Genomic DNA, 6,369 nt, shown 5'->3' on the forward strand with positions numbered 1-6,369 from the left:
GATTCTCCAAACCTCTGTGACCACAGAGCTGATAAAAGTACAACAGGTTCGATCGGTTCGTGTGTCCAAGGCAGGAGGAACACGAACCGATTCCAGTCACGAACATCCCGATTCCAGAGGATAATCCAGTAAAACCCCCAACATAGCGGGAATTTAGAATAACCAAACACAGATGACGATGTAGAAACAATATCAGGATGTGGAGTCATTTTAAGAGATAAAAGACGTAACAAAAAGAAAAGGCGGTGGATGCCTAGGTGGGCCCCATGTGGGGAAAAAGAGGGCAGGCCATATGGGTCCCATATGGGTTTGTCCGTGGGTTCCACGATGGCCCCACATGGGTTTGCACATGTAGGGCCACAACCCACATGGGCCCTACCTGGGCCCTATATTGTGGTGGCCCACATGGGTTTGTCCATTTAGGGCCCATGTAGGGCCCATGTGGGCTGTGGCCCTACACGGACAAACCCATATGGGACCCATATATCAGCCCTCCTTTCCCTCACTTGGGCCCACCTAGGCATGCTGGCTGGCTGCACTATGATTTGGAGGTGACTATGTTTGTTCAGTTAACATTTTAACTGAATAAACATAAACATATATAATAATGACCTTTACATATAATAATAAACAACGCAGCAAAATTTCTAAGTCTTGACCGATCCGCGGTAATAAAAAGGTTGGGGACCACTGGCATATCTGACACAGAGGGAAAAAGTAGAAGAATACAAATGGTTTTGAGTTATTCTTCAATGGTTCTTCTGTGTTATTTTTCCCTTTGCTGTGGTACTTTGTACTAAATTAATAATCCCTTCATCTCCAGGTTTCATTTTGTTAACAGAATTGTTCTACCACAGCAGCTCGGCTATGGGTAGCAAGTAAAATAATCATCTTTTTGCCATACAGCATTGTGGGCATGTGCAAAATTTACACATATCAACAATAACATGCAACATGTCTGCAGAGATGATGTCAGATTTGTTCATCTTTGGACTTTGGGCTTCTTTTTGGGTTGGAGTCTAGTCTTTGTGGTGGCCAACCCATGTAAGGAAACTCTTTTTGATGAACCCTGGCATTGTCACCTTGCCATCAGGGAATAATACACTGTACAAAGTGTATTATTTGTACACTTTGTACGGTGTACAAAGTGTACAAATAATAAATAACTGAACGGTTCAAAATAACCGTTCAGTTATTTTGAACCGTTCAGTTCAAAATAACTGAACGGTTTTAATTGAATCGCTTCAATTGGTAACAAATAATTCAGTTAAGTTTACCCAAATTAATTTCAATTGGTTTAACTTGACAAGTCATTCTTACTCAAATCATTTAGTTTACTTTAAACAAAGAGGTAAACTAATAAAGGATCTTTTATTAAAAGTTTTTTTTTTTTTTTTGCTCACGCTGGCTTTACTTGACAGTAGTGATATGTAATAAACGAGGGAGAAGACATGTGGCAAAGATCATCAGGCCAGGAATCGGACCTTAGCCGTGTCGAGGGCTAAGGTCTCCTTACGTTTGTTGTGCTCCACCCCTGCACCACCACAGCCTGGTGGCTACAGGATCTGTTCCTGGTGAAGCTTTTGTCATTATTTCAGAAGTAGGACATTGAACTTAATTGTTTCAAGTAAAGTAAAATGTTCCTTTAGATTAAAAATTTGTAACTTTTAAGTTAATTCAACACAAAAAAGTAAGTTGTCATCATAAAACCAAAAGAATTAAGTGAGATTAATATAAATAAGTCCATAACATAAACTACAGCCCAAATACACTTTTTAGAGTGTCCACCCATTCATGGAATAACCTGGTCATTCTGTATATTCACGTGCTCAGCTAACCTCATTCTTTCTGCTTATCATGTTGTTAATTAAACTATATGTTTTTTTTTTTTCATTCATCCTGGTTTGTGAAAAGAATGAACTGCTGTTTAGTGTCTGCTTTGACAAACAGGTCATATGAAGCCAAAGCCAATATGTAAAAGTTAAAAGAGACTCATATCTTTGAGAAATCAGTAATGTTTTATTGCATTTGTGTGACTTTTCAGTAAGTCTTTGATTAAAATCCAACTACAAAGTGGAACTTAATAGCTGCCAAATAGCCTGAGGTTGTGCTAACTCAATAGTCAACTCGCTTTGATATCATCTGTCATGACATGTAAAAGAAACTTTAGCACAGTGCAGCCTCCTCAAAATCAAAACTAAGTTTAGATTGACTTATATTTGGAGTAAAATCAAACGTTTGTGGGATAACGTTGTTCCTCACCAATGTTCAAAGTGTCACATGGTGCGACTGCAACTTCAGAAGTGCAAGATAAAACCCACCAGTAATGGCCTGTGGGCAGTTACGGCGTATTTGAATCTATCACAAGTTCTGTTGTAAAAAAAAAAAAAAAAAAAAAGTCGTAACCACTACAAAATTCCTCTGCATGCATCATTAGAGCCTTAAGCAAAATTGTGGGAGAAAATCCTCTCCTTCTATCATTCTGGAGTCATGAACTAATATCACATGTTGCATCTGTACACATTACTTTTTGGATAGAACTACTCCTTACCTCATTGATCCTTAGATACCATGTCTCAGCTCCAGGTTCACAGAAAATGCCTAAAAATAAAGTTGTTTTTTTTTGTAATGTTGGAAACACTCTGAGTTGATCTACAAATGTGGAAACGAAAGCAAGGAGAACTAAAACTCTTTTATTGGAGCTATGTCCTGTGAAAGTATTGCTCCCCCTCCCCCAAAATTGTTTCATATCATCAAATAATTGTTACAATTAGACAAAGAAACCCTGACTACATATGACATATTGCTTTTTATAGATCTTTTAGCCTACTTTATGTTGTCAGACAGGTTCTATTTGTGTGATTTTTTTAATCAGTTGATGAAATTGGATCAAAAATGTGTTTAGTCACAGTTAATTCGTGGCTTTAAATGAGGAAAAATTATATTTTCACTTAAAGCCAGGTTGATTTGAACAGCACAAAAAAGTTATGGCCAAATTCAGGGTTTCCCCCAGCGTATTATACACCTGTCGGCCGCCATGCTTTACTAGCCCCCTCTCCCCCCGCCAGGCTAAGCGTTGCTTGTTTTTAGGAACATTAAAAAAAAAAAAAAAATCAAGCTGGATTGCAAGCTTCTCTGTTGCTCTGAGCATTTCACTGGCGGAGCAGATTTATTTCTAAAATATAGGTTCATAGAAGAGCTGAAGCCTCTGTGCTGTACCTCGCGCTTCGTCACTGCTTTATTTTTTTTAGTTGACCTCAGCGGGGATCGCGCGCGCCTCCTTTGACTCAAACTGGACACAGGCTGACCTGTATGGATATTTACATCAACCCGCTGTGATCAATTCGGTTTCTTTGCAGAACTTTGCATCGAGGTACGAGTTTACAACCCACCGCATAGCTCTGGTTGCACAGCTGTATGTGAACCGCAGGAATATCTTGTAGTGGTGCTTACAGAGGAGCGTTGAGGAGTGGTGAGAATGATTTATCTTTATGAATTATGCGGCTTTACATGTCAACACGCAGCCCAGCGCCTGGCTCTGTCTTCCCTGTAAAGTTCATGTATGTGTTACTGGTTGGCCGGTGCCTTACAGATTAATTAACCAGTGCTAACTTCATCATGAAGGTTCAGCCTGGCAAGGAAATTTCGTGCTCGCCTCGTAGTGACGCATCACGCTGGTTTTATATTATTTTATTATTATTTCCATTATTATTTTCTGGTTACATGAAGCATCAAACCATTCCAAATGCTTTGTCCACTTAGGGTGTTTTCACACTGCAGCCTGAAGTGACTCATTTTCGATTTTTTTGCCGGGCTGTTCACACTGCCAGTAAATGCGACCTGTATGTGTTCTGCAGTGTAAACGCACCCAACGATCTCCTATACTGGGGCCTCTGATGTTCCTATTATTTCTAAACTTTCCAAACTTCTGGAAAATCGCAAAACAGCCGAAACATTGAGTTCCTTTCACAACAATCTTACAAGTGACTAAAATCCCACCTGTTTAGAGTGGCTTTTGAACCATAATAAATGAAAAACTTACAAACATTTTGAGGTGTAATGACGGCATTTTACAAAATGTTTCAAATGTTGACTATGTTCTATAACTTTGTATTTTTGTGTTTTTATTATATCAAGCACTTTGAACTTCCTTGTTACTGAAATATGCTATACAAATAAGCTTGACCAATTGATTGATTGACTGATTACACATAGCTGTATGCTTTGTTCCTTACCATCTGATCCACCTCACCACCAGTGTCTAATTGGCTTACAGCTTAGCTCTTCTGTTCACTCTAGAATCCAACAGATAGTCACTGGTGTAATCACACAAGAAAGGCAGAAATCATCAGCAGGAGACCTGAGGGTTCCTGATGCCATGTCTACTTACTGACATGCCTAGTCTCAGACAGAGTGTTTGGTATGGCCAAACAATGACTAGTAGGTCAGATTGGGTCCCCCATTCATGGCCATCATCATCTCCAACACGGGATGAGATGACTGATCTGTCATCTTACCAAGACAGATGAGTTCAGCTTTTCCTTCATTTGCTGCAAGAATGGTAAATGGCTTGGATTTACAAAGCACTTTGTGAAATCCAGAGGACCCCACAGCACTTCACTCTACATTCAGTCATTCACATATTCACACGCCGATGGTGGGAAGCTACTGGATTGTAGCCATAGCTGCCACAGCTGCCCTGAGACACCAGGGCAGCTGTGGCAGTGCTGTCATAGGGTCCCTCTGACAGCCACCAGCAGGTATAGCTGAAGCTGGCTACCTACTCTTGACACTGTCACCACCATAACCCATAGAAGGAAAGAATTCTTCTGATCTGGATGGTATAGTTTGTAAGCAACTAAAAGAGTTGCTCCTTAAATTCAGCAATGTCAAATTTAGTGCTGAACTTGGATGGTTAATGAGAACTCTGTCAGTAGCTGTTATTTACGGCAGTAAAGGGCAACCGGAGACATATAGAGAAGAACACATGAAGGAATGCAGGACGGAGACCTTCAGCTATTGTGTCCTCGTACAATACACGACTTCCTTCAGATGCCAGAAGCCGCAAACAAACATACATTAATTTTGAATAGCAGGCAGCGAGGCACCAGGCCCACTTCCTCTGGAGATGTGGATAAGAAAGAGAAGCAGAGAGGAAAGGAGGGGGGGGGAAGGGGCGTGAATAAATCAGTCTCCCTCACATTTAGTTTCATTCCAGATCTCTGGATCCAAACAGCAGCTGGTTGGACTCCGTTTACTCAACTCTCCTAGTTCATCCGTCTTTGCGTCGGTCTCCATTGGTTTTTTTCCTGAGATTGAAGTTATCGGCCTGGGCTGAGGCAAACTACAGACAACAGAAAGGCACTGTGGCTTGTGTCAGACGCAAACTGTGTTCAGCGAATCCCTTCGGATCACCTGTGAAGTAGGGCATCAAGTGCCTTGTTCAAGGGCACTTCAGCAACACCTACCGCAGAGGAAAGAGGCGTCCATCGCTTTACCATCACAAAACCCTTTTGTGAGTTTGCATCAAACTACCAACATCTACATTTAAAATCAGGTAAAATGTCTTCACTGCTCTTAAGCACAAGGCAGTCCAGAACTTTCTAAATTTGAAAACAAAAACATCCTCAACTCTCATGTTGAGTCAAAATGGGGAGTGAAATACGGATAATTATGAATTTTCCAGGCACTTGCTGCCATTTTGATTGTTAACATAGTCACAATCAAGTGATAATGTTACAGTCAGGTGACTATGTTAACTTAAGTTGTAAAAATGTTACATGAAATATGACTTTAAAAAATTGATTCAATATTTAACGCCTTGAAATTGGGCATTTAAAAAAAAGTAGTTATGTTAAAAAGCTAATTTATTTTAGCAATGCAATTTGCAAAGTGAAACACACCATGTAGTTTATTTACTGAAGTTTTCAATCCTCTCTCTCTTAATGATGTTTTTCAACCTAAATAAAAACATGACATTAAGAGCAGAATATTACATTAGACCAATAAAAAAAGCTTAATATTTGTGTGGTTAATGAAACATAAGTTAAAAACCTTCTTGGAAATTATTTGTTTCAAAAAGTGTCTTTAATTAGAGAGTCAAGCCTCATTGGAACACATATTTTAATTTATTGAATATTGGTAAGTGATTTATTATATATGTTATTGAAAATTCATATTAATTGTCAGTTTGAAATGATTTCAAGTCTTAATCATTTTTTATTGCATATTAGCAAACAAAGGAGAAGTTATAGGTATGTATGCGTGTGTGTGTGTGTGTGTGTGTGTGCGTGTGTGTGTGTGTGTGTGTGTGTGCGTGTGTGTGTGTGTGTGGGCGCTACGGGATGCGGGACAATCCGAAGGGTTGGA

At 39.6% G+C, this 6,369-nt stretch overlaps 1 protein-coding gene across 2 annotated transcripts in view; it reads left to right on the top strand.

Moving 5' to 3' along the window:
* The window catches only part of LOC103150351 (gap junction alpha-4 protein-like), an 18,199-nt gene that overhangs the window by 235 nt on the left and 11,595 nt on the right, over positions 1-6,369 (top strand). The window contains exon 2 of one of the 2 annotated variants that reach the window (XM_007569927.2): positions 5,219-5,557. The gene's annotated coding sequence lies outside the window, so the exon portion shown is untranslated. The remainder of the gene's footprint in view (positions 1-5,218; positions 5,558-6,369) is intronic. The other variant, XM_016680651.1, reaches the window with a different exon arrangement.

Source organism: Poecilia formosa, unplaced genomic scaffold (genome assembly GCF_000485575.1).
Source record: "Poecilia formosa unplaced genomic scaffold, Poecilia_formosa-5.1.2 Scaffold251, whole genome shotgun sequence".
Taxonomy (NCBI): Eukaryota; Metazoa; Chordata; class Actinopteri; order Cyprinodontiformes; family Poeciliidae; genus Poecilia; species Poecilia formosa.